This window comes from Mesocricetus auratus, unplaced genomic scaffold, assembly GCF_017639785.1.
Source record: "Mesocricetus auratus isolate SY011 unplaced genomic scaffold, BCM_Maur_2.0 Super-Scaffold_4256, whole genome shotgun sequence".
NCBI classification, from domain to species: domain Eukaryota; kingdom Metazoa; phylum Chordata; class Mammalia; order Rodentia; family Cricetidae; genus Mesocricetus; species Mesocricetus auratus.
The window spans coordinates 106,256,266-106,273,524 of NW_024429182.1; the positions used below are offsets into that span (position 1 = coordinate 106,256,266).

Here is a 17,259-nt window from a genome sequence, read left to right on the forward strand (position 1 = left end):
TTAGGAGGTTGAATGTGTATAGATTACTGCCACCTTCCTCGTGGCTGCAGTTTTCCCAGGCAAGCATCTTTTCTGTGAAGATAGGCAACAGAGGCCACCCGTCCCTTCAGCACAGCTAACACAGTACTCACATATCATACAATGGGCCACCCATCCCTTCAGCACAGCTAACACAGTACTCACACTGCACATGGCAGGTTGCCCATCCCTTCAGCATCAGTAACATAGTACACACCCTGGCATTTTTCACACAGCCACAGTGGCACCGAAGTGAAATCTCACCATGGCTGTTCACAAGCCTGTTCACTAGGTCTGTTCACAGGTCTGTTCACTAGGTCTTACCTGCTTTCTGAGCAGGGCTCTGCATTTGCCACTTCCTCAGTCTTATCCCAGGCTTGACACAGAAAATATACATCAATGTCTGTTTGAGGGACAAACACACCATAACTAAGTTCCACTTACTTGAAAAAATCCCACACTTCATTTTTTTAAACTTGTGAAGACCTTGAGCATCAGGTATCCTATCTACTTTTCACAGAAAGTAAATTAAGTCTAAGATCTTCTGGCTGGATGATGACAAAATGGAAGCCAGATTGGCTGACTCCAAAGTGCTTGCCCTCTCTTACGGAAAGAAGCATTCGGAATTGTGGGACCAGTCCTCCCTAAGGCTCTGAAACATTATGATAAGGAAGTACTGAAAACATTTCTGAGCAATATTAATGTTTTTTTGAAACACAGAATACTATTTTTCCATTACAAACAACAAAATTCTATCTCCGTGGCTTCCAAAATCATGTTTGTTTTCATCACTTGGAAAAGTGACTTAACTGTCCTACCCACACTATCTTGATAGGAAGTCCTGGATACTGATGCAACTTGGAGTGGCAATGGAGAGAAAGGATTAGCATGAGGTGAGCTCAGCTTTGCCTCACCACACCGATCTTGAGGAAGAAGCCCCCACCATCTTGTAGAGAGGATACTCATGGCATCAACTCTATGTTAAAATGGAGGGGTCGAGGCTTTAGATCTGGTGACCGTGGGGAAAATCTTGTTAAGATATTTCTTGGAGTCCACATGCTAGGTGGGTGCTTTGTCACTTAGCAATACTCCCTGCCCTTATCAATGAATGCATTGTGAGATTCACAGAGAGGTGGTGGCCCTCTCATTTGTCTAAATCATGCCATCTTTGAATAAAATTGAGATGGAGCATCACCATAAACTTTATTTCCTAAGAATTCTAAATTTCCAAGTGAGGTTCCCAAGGTGTTGCTTAAGAAAATGGCACTTGAATTGTATTAAGAGATGCATTCCTATTGCTAGTGTTTTCTTTTGTATCTGAGTTGAAATTGTTTTAATATACATGAACCTTAAGCACCAGTAGTGATAAATATCTGAATTTTCTCCTCCAAAGGACACAATTACAATGATAGGCAAGGTCTTTCTAATATTTTATAATGTTCAACTAAATTATTTTGAAGAACATGAACTATTTATGGAATGGTATAGGGAGTTGGTCCTTGGGCCTCCTGTATTGCACACAAACTCTTCTATAACTGACCTACCTCTATAAGCCTCTCTCTTATGTTTTTATATTTTGAGCAGGGTCTCACTAAGTTGCCAGACTATCCTGTAAGTCATTTTGTAAGCCCAAGTGGGCTTGAATTTGCTATCTCTAGTCTTAGTTTCTCAAGTAGCTGGAATTCCAGGCCTGTGCCACCAGGCCAAGCGCATAACATTATTTCCTTCATTAATGAAATAGTAACAATAATCTTACTTGATTTGTAATTTTCCATTAGCATTACAATACCTCCTGATATATATATTCAATATTGTTGATTTTTTCACTTACATCTCTAAAGAACTTTCATCTTCATTGTCATAGTTAACTACATATATTTGATGTCTCAATATTTTTTCTCAGACATTGTATGAATGTATTAAGTTGGCAAATATCCTTAAAAGGAACCCAATAGTATTTCAGATAAACATAAAGAAAACATAACCCTTTTATTCTGAAAAACTGACAAACATTTTCCTGAACAACTATTTTTAGGTTTGTATTACATTAAACAAATGTTAACTGGGTAGTTATTAAATGCTAGAGATGTATTAGGTGTTTGGGATGGATTTTAACTCCTCAATATTGCAGGTTCAGCAAATATCATATAATAAAATAGATGATGATAAACAATCTATTCGCTCATGTCCACAAAGCTAACATATCTCAATGCATCCCACAGAGCCTAAGCTGCGCTTGAGAGGAGTAAGTAACTGAAAGTAGAGACATCAGAAAGATGGTATTCTGAGAACTGAGTAGACCAGCTTTAAGGTTATTCAATGTCAGAAGCAGGCTATGTTCTGGGAAGCCTGACCATCTTGTCTGGGCAGAGAGATAGGGAAAAGAAGGTGATGGAGCAGATCATAAGGACAATAGCTTGACAAGAGTTTTAGACTTTACTAGCAATGGAAGACTCTCCATGGTTGGGAAATGGTGAAGGTCAAGGTGGTAATATTTATAACTCAGAAAATTGTATGTGCACAATGGAAGCAACCTGCAATCTGAGAAAATAATAGGATGAATGATGGAGAAAATAAATACTCAAATATGCAGTGGGTATTAACACAATTAAAAGCAAAGTGCTGAGGAATGAAATGGAAGGAGTTACATAGAAGGCATCTTAAACATTTTGAAAAAAATTTAGGTTTTGATAGACAAATATCAACATGGTTTTATGTACAATGTGATGTTTTGATTAATGTACACCAATGATCAAATCATGGTAATTAGCATAACTGTCACCTTAAAAAATTTTTCATTCCTGTATGGTGAGTACATTAATACATCCTTTCTTCTGGGCATCCTGATATACACCTTATTACTAATGTTTTCACCTGACTGTGTCACAGAATACCAGAAACTTTTACTGTTTTTTACTCATAACACTGTATTCATTGACCAATCTTTTCCACTTCCCAATCTCTATTTTCAATTTCTGTGATACCAGCCTTTTTTAGCTTCTACATACGAGTGAGATCATGTGGTGTTTGTCTTCCTGTGTTTGGCTTTTTTCACATAACATGACATCCTACATATATACCCCTGTTGTGACCAATAACAGCATTTCATATTTTTTAATGGCTTGACAGTATTTTGCTTTGTATACAATCTATATCCTGGCTATTATAAATAATGCCAATAAGCACAGGAGGGAACATCTTTCTTCAACATGCTGATTTAATTTCCTTTGTGTTTATAGCTGGCAGTGAGACTGCTGGACTATGCAATACGTTATCTTATTTATTTTAGGAATCTTCATACTGTTTTCCATAATTACATCCCTTTTGGTGAAGGCACTCTGATAAACAGATTTTATTTGGGTAGCCTGGGTATGAGTAGATTTTTTTCTTCTGAAAGATATATTTTCCTAGATAAAAGAAGTTTGTTCTTTCCAAGGCATGGGAGTTGTTATATTGCCTTCTAGAATTTTCAAATAAGACTTTCATGTTAATGATTGAGGCCCAGAGGGGAAAGAATGAACTTCAGTGTCCTCATATTGATTGTGAAAATCATGGCACTGTTAACAGAACCAAGATGGATGCATTAGAAAAGGAAACTAGATGCATGGCTAAAAAAATGTACAAGGTCAGCCTGATGTTATCATTACACATGTGGGAAAATATGATCTATAATGCAGTAGCTATAATTTTAAAAAGACCTCTTAGTGCTCTTTGTCTGTCCACAGTAGCCACTGAATGACTCAGACGTTCCTTGCATCACCTACTTCTGCAAATAAATATCCTACTTCTGCAAATAAATAAATAAATATCCTAACATATTTTGTTCCTTCTTTATTTGATGGTTTCAAGATTCCTAGTTATTTTAAACAATGTAAGTATTATTTAAAATGCTTACATGCCCTCTGATTTCTATTTAAGTTTTGGAGTCTAGAAATGAGCTCAGAGCTCCAGCCATTCAGATAAATGAAAATTGCCAGAAGATGAAGATACTCACTTCCTTCCATCTGGGTCCCCTCTTCCTGTCAGTGGTGTCCAAGATAACATAGACTTAAAATGTGTCAAATTGTACTTTTAAGTTGAGGGTCAACATAACTTCCAGTGTATTTTTTACATCAAATATTAAAAATCAAACCTTTGTGTCCCTGGGCACTGAACTTTTTGAAACTCAATATGCTATGTCAAATATCTTGGTGTTGATTTTTTCCCTAGTGTTTAAGATTACATTAGATCATCAATTCAATTAGAATTTATACAGTGTTTAAATGTGTTGACTTATGAAATATGATAGAAGTAAAATAAGATGCCTGAAAATACTTATTTACATCGGGATTAAAATTAGTAATCTAGAAAGACTCACTGTTTTTTTTTTGGTATATGGAAGTACAATTAATTGGTACAATGCTTAATCTAGCATGGGTTCAATTTCTAGGAACACACACACATACACAGGGAGAGAGGGAGGGGGAGACAGAGGGGGAGAGGGAACAGTGAGAAGAAGAGAGAGAACATTTAGTTCTGTTGCAAATTTAAAGAAACCCAAACTGCACATCATTGGTAATTGATTAATGATATGTTTATTTTACATAAGAAAAGTGAAACACAATTTCAAAAAAAACTAGACCCAGATTTCTGGCTTACAACTCAATTTATTATGCAAAATATTTAAAAATAGTTGGAGGGCTTAGATGTTAGGGTCTTATTATTATTATTATTATTATTTTTGGTTTTTCGAGACAGGGTTTCTCTGTATTGTTTTGGAGGCTGTCGGTCCAGCCTGGCCTGGAACTCACAGAGATCCTCCCGCCTCTGCCTCCCGAGTGCTGGGATTAAAGGCGTGCGCCACCACTGCCCGGTTTAGGGTCTTATTTTAAAAAAATATTTATTTATTATTATATACACAGTACTTTGCCTGCATGTACCTCTGCAGACCAGAAGAGGGCACCAGATCTCATTACAGATGGTTGGGAGACACCATGAACTCGGAACCTCTGGAAAAGCAGTCAATGCTCTTAACCTCTGAGCCATCTCTCCAGCACTGCTAGTATCTGCTTATAGAGGCTAACTAGTGAAGCTAAACTTCAGAGATAGAATGTGGTTGAGATCCTAATGCAGATTCAATTCCTGGACCACAGTTGTGTCTGATCTTTCCCCCTGTGACTTCTTCATATTCTTTATGACACCATGATGACAGCACAACACTGGTTATTCTGAAATCCTTCCTAGCATTGTTATATAATAGGAGACCTGGGAATGTACTTCAAATGACCATCTTATCTCCAAGATGAACTCTTTGATTAAAGCAATAATGACAAATATTGCTTTGTCCTATAAAATAACCCGAGTTGGTTATTACTGGTCTGAAAGTCTAAAACACCAGAGCAAAATGGAGAGTTTTATTATAGTAGGAAATAGTATGTCCTCCTTTTCCCACCCTGTCTGTGGTTGTCAGCATGTACATCATTTTTCTTGGTGTTCCTCATATACAAGCTTCATCTCAGGATAATAAAGCATCCATGAATAGTGGCAAAAAGCCTATTTTCACAGGTATTTTTTATTCTTCTAAAAATTTAATGCTTTTGAGAATTTCATATATGAATTCTGTATTTATGTCATTCCTACCCCTTCCTCTTCTCTCCTACTTCTTGTTGTTGCAATAACTCCCTCTCAAAACAACACCAAAACAGTACAATAGTGATACACACCAACATGGATAGGGGAAATTTCATAAGGTTCTACAGATTGTTTTTTACAAGGAAAATGACTTATGATGACTTAAGTCAAGTATTAGTTTCATGGATGTTACCACATCAAAATGGAAATGGATTTTAGTTAAGAATTTTATAGAAAACATAGACAGATATTATAAAATATACCATGGATTAGAATATGTATGTATGTATATATGTATATACATATATCTTTATGAGTTGTTAGGTAACTAATTGATATGACTTGAGATATCCTTTTCATTCTACAGAGGAACAACTGCATTTTTTCAAGATTACATAGTGCAGCTTGTTAAAAAATTTAAAAAAATTTGTTAACAGCATCTGGAAATTGTGCGGAATAGGAAAGAACAGATGTCTAGAGGTGAGAAATATGGAAAGATATGGGTTTTCCCACTACACTCAATAGCTCAATGATTGAAGGCATCCCCTCATTTTCCTTAGTCTATTGTTTTTCTTTATGGTGAATACAGACAACTGCTAATATTATCCCTGTCTAAGTTATTAATGCAGCTCAGAGACCAGCAGGAAGTGGAGGAGTACGGACTTGGGAGACAGTCATCTTGGATTAAGGCTTTTCCAGTCTTCTTCTTCTTCTTCTTCTTCTTTTTTTTTGGTTTTTACGAGACAGGGTTTCTCTGTATTGTTTTGGAGGCTGTCGGTCCAGCCCGGCCTCGAACTCACAGAGATCTGCCTGCCTCTGCCTCCCGAGTGCTGGGATTAAAGGTGTGCGCCACCACCGCCCGGCAAGGCTTTTCCATTCTTCTTGATTAGATATTTGATTATCTCAAAAATTGAGCATTCCCATCTCTAGCACTATCATCTTTGATAGTAATTTTTCACAAATCCCTATGGTGTTGGTGCACACCTTTAATCCCAGCACTTGGACGGCAGAGACAGGTATCTCTGTGAGTTCACCTGGTCTACAGAGATAGTTCCAGGATAGCCAGAGCTGTTACACAGAGAAACCATGTCTTGAAACACTAAAAGAAAAAGACATTTCACTCAGGACAGGGTCTAGCCACTCCCCTAAGAGTCCAAGCTGAGAAAGCATCCCTCTTTGTGTTATGGACACATGATGTCTGTTTGTATGCCAGGGATAAACACTGATACACTGACCAGGGCCCCATGGGTTGCCCAGGCATCCTCACTGACTCTCAAATTCAGGGGGTCTGTATCAGTCCCATGCTGTCCTCCCAGCTGTCAATCTGGGGTCCAAGAGCTCTCCCCTGTTCAGATCAGCTGTCTCTGCTGGTTTTGCCAGCCCATTCTTTGCCAATTTTCTCACCGCTCCTCTCTCTCTGTCACTGGGTTCCATGGGTTCAGTTCAGTGTTTAACTGTGGTTGTTTGCCTCTGCTTCCATCAGTCACTGGATGAAGGCTTCAGGATGGTTATGGACATCAAGTTCATTATCAGGAATGGGCATTCGAGGTGGTCTCTCCACTATTGCTTAGCTTGCCAGCTGGTATCATCCCTTTAGATCACTAGAGGTCACACTGGTGCCTGATCTGTCTTCTAACCTATGATTCCCTCCTCCCCCTATTCTACCCCCCACTCAACTTTCAGACTCTAGATTTCCCCTATGTGGATGGAAATGGTGATAGGGTGGGAGGCTGGGGGAGAGGATGGGGGTAAGGGAAGAGGGGAGGGAGAGGGAACTGGGATTGACATGTAAAACAAGCTATTTAAAATTAAAATAATAAAGAAAAAAGAAGCAAAAGAAGCAAAAGAAGCAAAAAGGTTAAAAAGAAAAAGAAAAAGACAATAGCTCCAATTCCAGCTAGTATGAATAGGTCAACAGTGGCACTTAAAACTGATAAAAGAAAATGGGAATGATAGATTTGGGGGAAAATATATCTAATCAGTGTTGTGTATGGTGAGATCCTGGGTAACATGAAAGTTGAGATAACTCATAAGCTTTTTTAGAAATGGAACCTAATCTCATTAGACAGTTCTGGATAAAAAGTCGCATTTTTTAGTCAACATTGTACCAATGAATTTGAGGTCATGAATATCCCTAGAAAGGCTGTGATAAAATGAAGAACTGGGAGCCCAGACAGATACTTGGGGATAGCTGAGGTTAAACAATAAGAAGAGGAAGTCAAACTGGAAATACGAGTGAGGAGAATATAAAAGGAACAAGAAAAAGGCAGAAGAAACCACACCAGTAGACAGCTATTTTGAGGAGGACGAGGAGGAGGAGAAGGAGGAGGAGGAGGAAGAGGAGGAGGAGAAGGAGGAGGAGGAGGAGGAGGAGGAGGAGGAGTTTAGACAATTGCTAATGTCCTGCAAGAGCTTAAATCTGAAGTGGAAAAACTAGTAAATAGATTTTGAATCCCATTCTGTAGTTGAGCAAAGGGTCACAGATGATTTTAAGTCCTCTTTGAAGTTTAGAAAGCACTATTCATGCTTTCAGATCTTAAACAGCTAGAGAAGGGTTAAACACAGCCAGAGGGCCATGAAAGAAAGAAGACTGATTTGGAGGCTGTCTGCGGGACCATTTCCAGTCACCACAGAACCTTTCTGTAGGACAAATGGAAAAAGTACCTCTCCCACTGATAAGCCAGTGTAGGTGTCAAGTGAAAATAAATGGAGACTTTGCCTTCCATCATTTTGCTGGATTTTAATTTTAGTGAAGAACTACCCTTATTCTGCAATTTGTTTTCTTTATTGATTTTTCATGCAGACAGCTGGAACATCCAAACAAATGTGAGCTATTTGGCTTGGTGAAATGTATTAGTCTATAGGTATTAGTCTCATGGAAAAGCTCCAGCTGTTTAGTGAGAGAGGGAAATTTTTCATTTGATATCTGTAGTTGAGCATTCCCCTGAAACGATCACCATAGAGCCATAACTATCATGATACTAAAAGCCAACACGCATAGAAGTCCAAGTGTTTACTTTTCTGTGCTTAGCCACTAAATTACATGTAAGTCACAACTCTGAAGAGACATAAGTAGTGAGAACATGTAAAATGTTACATGTAAATATTTAAATTCTAGAATAGCTTTCTTACTCTGTTTCTTAAGATTTGTTAAGAACCACAATGTCTCTGCTAGTTTAAGAGAACAAGGTTTAATTCTAGTTCCTTAATCTAGTAGGAGGAAGACTTGGACATCAATACTTCATGCCCTGCATATCTAACAGACAAATACTTATTTGTTAGTGTTCATAATAATCCAAGCATTGTGCCTGATGTAATGAAGGAAACCATAAAGACTGAAAATTGGAGCTACAATCTTCAAACACTCATAATCTAATTTAGGAGAAGTTGACAACAACGATTTGCCATCATAGACATTTACCCATTAATTTGGCCACTCCAGTTAATTCCCACCCCCCATCAATCTCTGCCATTCCTTCCACAAACAGTGCCACTAACATAGTTTTAAAGTAAAGCTTTAGACATTTTCAATAATTTGTCATTTTCAATGGCATTGCATATCACCTAGCTCTCTTGCCTCTGTGACAAAAACAGCTCCATCTCTTTAGGGCCACCATCCTAAGGGAAACAACACCTTCTCTTAGTGGACCGCTATGGAAGACACCTATTTTTCTATTATCTGTGTAGAGTCATTTACCACAGTGCCTTTTGAGGTGATGGTTTTAAACCACAAAACAAGTCATGCTTTGATCCCCTTAATGGAAACACCCCAAAGTGTTCCCATTATGGTTGGAATGACACTGTTACTTCAAGGGCTGCATGAGATCCTGAGGCAGAACTCTGTCTTTGATCAGAACTCTGCCTGCTCTCTCTTAAGACATGGGCGCCTGAGATATTTTCTGATGCTCTGACATTCTCACCAGTCTAATGGTACCCACATAGACTTTGCTTGCATCTAGCCCTTATCCTAGCATTTGCCTCTCTTTCAGGTCTTGGCAGAAAGGTTCCCTCTGCAGAGAAACCTTCTCCCAGCTTTGAGCTTTCATTCCTAACCCAGGTATTACACAATTTATTACATTTCTCCATGTCATCATCACCCATGATCAATGGCAATTAGTTGGTTATTGATTACTTGTGTCCTCTGATTTATTTGACCTTTGAGAACATTGCTTCCATAAGTACATGCGTAGATACAAAGTAAATATTTTAGCATACACATACATGTGCTGCCCCCTCTCTGTGTGAGCGTGTACACATGTGCACACACATACACATTTATGTTTGTACAGAGCAGGGAAGGTCTCTGAGATCAGTCTATTCTCAGAAAAAAACACATCCATAATTATTTAACGCCATGATTCAAGCCAAAGGTCATTACTTTAACATGTTTGTATCTTGCTTTCTTACACTTCATTGTTTCCTGGAACCATGGTTCTTCAAAATATCTAAGAATAGCATGTTGTCTTGCTACAGAAGGAGCATCCAGCCTTATCACTGTGGATAACTGTGTCATTTCCTATCCTGTTAATGTAATTGGTTATAAGTGTGACAAATTGTTCCACACATCTCCAAATCATATCAGAGCACACCTTTACTCATACGTATTCAGTGTGTGGTGATATCTTATTTATACCTTAACAAGTAAAGCTTGCCTGAAGATCAGAGAGTAGAGTTTGCCACTAGCTAGCCATAGAGTTCTGGAGGTCTGTACAGACAGAGAGGAAGTGAGATGGCTGGGCAGAGAGAGGAGTATAAGGTGGGAGGATACAGGAACTCAGTGTCTTTTCAGTCTAAGGATTTCATAGAGGTAAGAGCTCTAGAGGCTGACTGTTCTGCTTCTCTGATCTTTATGATTTCACCCCCTAATATCTAACTCTGGGCTTTTGTTATTAAGACTTATTAGAACTCATATTATATCAGTAGATATTTATTGGCTTCAGAATGCATGTAAGCCAATAATTCATGCTGTCTGTAATTCACCATCACCTCATACATTAAATGATTCTCTGTTTTCTTGTAGTATTCCATATTCTTCTATTGGACATTTCTAATCCTACTGAAACCTGGCAATGTGCTAAGAGAGCCACAAATAAGAAGTGGCCAACAGGCAAGGGAGAGAGAAAGTAAAGGAAAAAGAGAGGTGCTGACTATGAAGAGAGTTCATCTAGCCTAGAATTTTGCAGAGGATTAGGAAAAAGGGTATTGTCATTTGTGTGTAGGGAGGATATCTCTTTCTGAAAAGATTATGCATGTCCTAAAGTTTTGAGAAAGTATTATCTTTGAACTGCTTGTGTTTTTATTTTGGAACTTCAAATTTCTAAATATTTCATTATGAATAGAACTAGAGTAACAATAAATAATGTGTACATGCATCTACTAGGAAACATCACACGTCTAAGAAGTTCTGTGCTCTTAATTCACTGACAGAAATACCCACGAGCTTTGTGTAACTTGTAAACAAGAAGCCTTTCCAAATACTTTGAAAACATGCCAACCATGTTTGACATGATTCTGGGTACTGGGTACTGACTTGGTACTTGGTACTGGTCCCTCTCAGTATGAGACTTGCTAACTGGGCCACATTTTGTCAGCAGAGTCTGCGCCATTACTTCTTTCTCAGTCTGTTTCCATTCAGTCTTCAGGACTTATCCCATGCCTAAACAGATCTGTGAAAGATTTTCCAACTTCCAATCTGATTGCCCAGCGCACAGGCACATCCTCATCAAGACATTTCCATATAAGACTATGTCATTATTTTAAAACTAGCTGTTTCTGTAACTAGACTGTGAGTATCTTGGTGGCATAATGATTGATGCCTTCATTTCACTGTACATTTAGCATATTCCCTTTCTGTTCAACTGAACACCAATGTTCGCAATTCAGTTTTCACTGGAATCCTAAGGTGAATATGTTAATTTTGTCGAGCAACATCATTCAGGGTTGCATTTACTAAAACCAACTGATAAATATATCAGGAATCTGAATGCAATGGTCACAGGGTGAAATTAATACACCTTTTCTGTCAGACCTCAAACTCATGACACAGAGTAATACAAACTAGAGAGAACCCCACTTACCACAACTGGAGAATAGGATGCTGAATTTTAATCTTGCAATAGATTATGGCATAGATTTTAATATATGAAAATGATAATAAATTAATTTTGTTCTGCTCCAATAATCTTGTGTCTTATTGGGGACATCAAATGAAATGGAAGCCATAAAAATCACAGACATAAGTGATATGAGCACTGGGCCATAGCAAGGCATTACAGGGTTTATTGCTGTCCAAGTTGGTGCTACTTAAACAAGGCTGAGAGTCATCAGTTTTAGCTGGGCATGAAATTATACAAGCCTAATCTGCCCACATGCTCATTGTGATTACTCTATAGTATCATTTTTGGGAAAAGATGGATCTGCCTAATCTGCTCACATTAAACAGAAGGGAAGAGAAATAGGATACTGTGACCTCTAAAGCAGATAGTCTCAACACTTCCTCTAAGTAGTTGTGCTGGATGATCTTCCTGGTCAATCTGACCAGCTATAGAATCACCTAGTAGACATATCACTGGACAAGCTTCTGAGGGTATTTCTGAAAACATTTAGTTGAGGACAAACATGCAGTATAACTGTGGTTGATATTATCTCAAAGGCCTGATTTGGCCCAAATCCCAATTAACTGGAATATAAAGGAAAAGAGGTTAGAGCAAGGGAAATATCACCATTCATTTCTTTCTTACTTCCAGGATATAGATGCAATGTGGCCTGTAACAGCACAAATTATGGTACAAGGGACTGGGATGAAGTAAGTTAATTTTATTGAAGAGAAAATCACTTAATGAGAAATTGATATCCCAAGGTCAGTGCTGCAAGCATGCAGTATCAGCTCTCTCTCTCCAAGACCCGACCTGAACCCCAAGAAAGCACAGCCTGCCTCTCCTCAGGTCATCTCCCATCACCTATGCATCGGTGTCCTTGCCCAAATGGGCGTGGTCAGCGCCACAGGTACCTAATAAGAGCTCTCCCTACAGAGACCAGTACATTGCATCTCACATTTGACCTACACAGCCAGGAGCCATTCTTGCCATGATGCCTCTTGCTATAGTGGATTACACCATCAAACTTTGAGCTAAAAATAAAGATCCCTTAAGGTGGATCTTCTTAAGCATTTTGTCATGGTGATCATAAACCAGTTAATAAGCATACTGGTAGGCTTAATAAACAGATTAATGTTAAGAAAATACAAAGGTTACCAGCATGTGTCTGTGATTCCCAGACATGGGAGGGTGAGACAGGAGAATTACAAATTTGAAGGCATCTTGGCTACTCAGTTAATGTCTGTCATATGTGAACAACAAACAAACATGCAGAAAAAAATCCAGAAAAGATGTATTGTAGATACAAAAAGAAACTAGACTGTTGCCTGGGGCTGTATGAGAAAAACAGTAATTATAAATGGACCTATGGACTCTGACTGGAGGCACGAACATGCCTTCTTGGTTTATGCAATGAGGATACCACTGGACATACTGAGACTCATTGAATTATATACTTTAAATGGATGTTTTATTTAAAACATGCTTTGTAAAACTTAAAAGCATTTTAGAAAAATTTGTGAAGTTTAAAACGTATAGAGAAATAACTACCTTTGCCCGTGACAGGACAGAGAACACTTACTATGTTCTCCAAATTTACACTCTAGGACATGTCAAATGTTTTCATTGGATCTTTCACAGCAGAAAGTGTCACCTTATATATGAGACTGGACACTTGCTAATGACTTATATTTGTTCCGAGGACACTAGGGGTTGCTGATGCCCATCTGCACAGAGGTCACTGTGCTGGGGCATTCACTGGCATGGACATGAATCCGCTGCTGACTCAGCTTTACTAAATTCCTGGCTTTTGAGCTATTGATGATTTACAGTGGTTAGATATAGGGCTTTGTAGCCAAGTAAAATATTAGCAAAGAAGCAAGAGATAAAACTGATCTGAAAAGTGGAGACTTAAAGGGAAGGACAGGGACTATCCCAAAAGTGTTTTTCAGTGTTCTTTACTATATATTGAATCTAAACTAATTATTAAGGTAAAACTATCAGAATCCAAATTAGGTATTAAATCAATCACAACATGAACATTCAGAAGTGCAATTACTTCAGACTTTTTTTGAACCTCTACCCTTCAAATAACCTTTCAGTGTTTATTTTATTTTATTGTTTTATGAGACAAGGTTTCTCTGTGTAAGAGCCCTGGCTGTCCTGGAAGTTGCTTTGTAGATCAGCCTGACCATCAACACACAGAGATCATCCTGTTTCTGTCCCCAGACTTCTGGAATTAAAGGCAGGTGCTACCACTCTAAGCCTCTGTTAATTTGAATATTGAAATTACATTAATTACCATAGAGAATATAAGGCATAACAAGCCTGTATAAACTAGAGGTGGAATTATTCATTTAATCAGTTCTCCATCCACAGATATGTACTACATGCCTAACATATGTCAAACACCCTCTGGAATATAGAAATAAAACAATGAATAAAATAAATAAACAACAACAATCCTGTTTTCATTGGCTTATGTTATTGTAGTGGGAGATGGTGGCATAAAAACAAAATAGTGGTGACAACATCTAATTCCTATTTACAATTTACCACGTTTAATTTTTTTCATTTCTTTATTTTCAGTATCTTTTTTAATTCCCTTCAAAGCAGAATCATTCTCTTTGCATATGAAAAAACTGTGGCTCAAAGAGGTAAAAGTGCTAGACCTCAGGAAATACTAAGGGGCCACTTGAAGGGCATTTGAAGGGGCCTTGGGCAGAACTAGTATAAAGGCTTAAAAGGAAATAAGGGACCAGGAAGGGTTAAACTGGGATCAGGGAAGTGGAAGGCAGAGTAGAGGAAGGAGTATGGGGAAGGATAAACAACATTAAGGACCTTTCAAAACAAGACATATTGAAATGTACTACTGTACAAACTTCCTAATACACACATACACACACACACACACACACACACACACATGGTTGTGTTAAAATGGAGTTACTCTAGTGCCAGGAATAAGTTACTTCTTTGGGAGTGGCTGGTCAGTAAGTTTCCATAGATCCCTAAATATTATAGTCTATTGGTATTGCTTTTGGTTTCCTCCAGAACATGATGGTAAGACACTGTCGCTGAAGAAACCACATACTTGAGTCATAGAACATGAAAAAATCAAACAGATAATGAAGTTTCATCTCTACTGGTTAGGTTTTATAGTGCTGGAAAGCACTATTCACATTAATCAAACAGAAAAGTAATCATCAGTCATCCTGGCTGTGAAACCTGTGGCCTACAATAATGTCTGGTCTGGCAAAACATGTCAACTAATGCAATAGTGGGATGGGCATCATGGGAGTAACCAATCCCTTTCAGATTGAAGTCCATCTCTACAAGCTAAAATCCATACCTGGTCTGTTATCAAGGCCAAGATCTTATGGCTAGAATGACAATAGGACCTAGAAGAGAGCCTACTAATATTATTCTGCTAAGTAGACATAGTATTAAACCAATTCCTATTTAATTATCATTATATCCATCATCTGAAAAGCCTCTATTTGCAATAGATCCTGTTTAACACAGAGACATGCAAGTGGCTAAAGTACAGAGAATAGGAGACTGCTGAGTGTTGGGCTTTGCAATGAACATATATTCTATATCTATTCTCTCAAGATTCACAGGTCATTGAGAAGGAAAGAGTAGAAAGACTGTAAGGACTGTTGTAAATAGTGTCTTCTTGATATGCCAAAGCAAATGCACATATGAATTTACAGTAGTTGCAACAGCATGCACAAAACCGGTGCAAGCCCAGGCCAGCATGGAGATGGACTGAGCATGCATTTCTAGCCCTAGCTGTAGAGCTATTGGCAAATGTCAGCTGCTGGGAGAAGAAGAGCCAGTTTGCTCTAAGAATGTAATTCTGGTAAGCTGACTATGTGCCAGTGGAAGACCACACATCCAAGAATATTTGAGATACGCATATTGTTCTTGAAGGGAGAAAAAAAGATACATAGTTGGGTGGGTAGGTAGGAAAGGTAGGTGTGGGAAGAATCAGGAAAGAGGCATAAAATGATTAACACATGTATGACACTGCCAAAGAACAAATAAAAATAAAAAAACATTAAGTTATTTTCTTCTATTTTGTTGAAGTACAAAGGCTGCTTTTAATTCCTCTGAATTCTGCCTATACACAGGGCAGTGAGAACTGTTGAACAGTGAATGCCTATCCACAGAGTACATAGATAAAAAGACCTGTAGGGGGCTGAGGATGTGACTCAATTGATAGAATGTTTTTCTAGCAGATAGGAAGCCATGGGCTTGATCCCCAGCACTCTTTAAACCAGGGTGATGCCCACCTATAACCCCAATTCTGGGGAGAAGACAGGAGGGTCAGAAGTTCAAGGCTATCCTCACTTACACAGTGAGTTAAAAAAACAAAAGCTCTCTGGGAATTGCATCACATAATAGAGGTCTGTGCTAAAACATGAGAATTTTAGGTTGAATATCAATAATAAGTGATCTCTTCATACATTTCATATATACATAAGTGTAGACATATGTGTAGACATAAACATAAAAATGTCTTCTAAATTTCTCTGCCTCTCAGAAGGCTATAAATGATTGATTTCCTCATGCTAAAAGAGCCTCTGTAAAAATTTGTGCTTAAAATAGCAAATTATGGTCATGTTTTACACAGACCATAAGGTAGTATCATAGTGACAATTTTACCATTTATCATAAGTCTACTAATGAGGGAGTTTTCTTTTTAACAACTGTCAGGAGCTTCGATTAACATTGCTCAAACAAACTGAAGGACAGTCTTGCTTTCTTGTCCCAGTTTCTCTCATGGCCACTTTCTGTGAAATGCTGCTTCAAAGTTAATGTCATATTAAAATATTTCCCTCAGTAATCTACTTGAGATTTTATATGATTTATTTTTCCTTAAATTACTTGTACTTATAACAAACCTACTCACTTCTACCTTAGTTACATAAATCTTGTGTTCGTCAGACATTATTAACACCTTCCAAATATTTCTAGACTAATGAAAGATTCCTTTCAGTTTTGCTATTTCCTCAAAGAATACTCACTCTTTTACTTTATATCCCCATATAGCCAGAAGAAATATGACTCTAGCATAATATGGTTAATATTGTCTACATTTCTATTTTTAACAATCTTACCAAGCCTCATAAATACATGAAAGAACATTTCTGTTTTGAGAGGTGAGGACTAAACAGCACCGCTTCCATTACCAATTGCCAGATGGTAGAATTTATATACTAAGTGGAATATATTTTATATAGGGCGGATGAGGGTATTTTCAAGTTGAATTATTTGATAAAATAGTACCAAAGGCAATCATTTTTGAATACATGGCTGACTCTCACTGCTAACTCTGGGGCAGAGAAATTGGGCACCAAGGGCACATCTGTCACACCAGAGACTTTATGGATAAACTAGCTGAAGTCACAGCCATCAGTCATACTTCCAGAGAAGGGGCCATTCTGATGCTACAAAACACACCTGAACACCCGTTTTATACAGTCTCCACCATCTGCATCTCCCACGTTAGAAAGTTCAGTCATGGTGG

At 38.1% G+C, this 17,259-nt stretch overlaps 1 protein-coding gene across 14 annotated transcripts in view; it reads right to left on the reverse strand.

Annotated features, from left to right (window-relative positions):
- Positions 1-17,259, reverse strand: part of Dlg2 (discs large MAGUK scaffold protein 2) — a 1,919,116-nt gene that overhangs the window by 376,517 nt on the left and 1,525,340 nt on the right. The gene's annotated exons all lie outside the window — the stretch shown is intronic.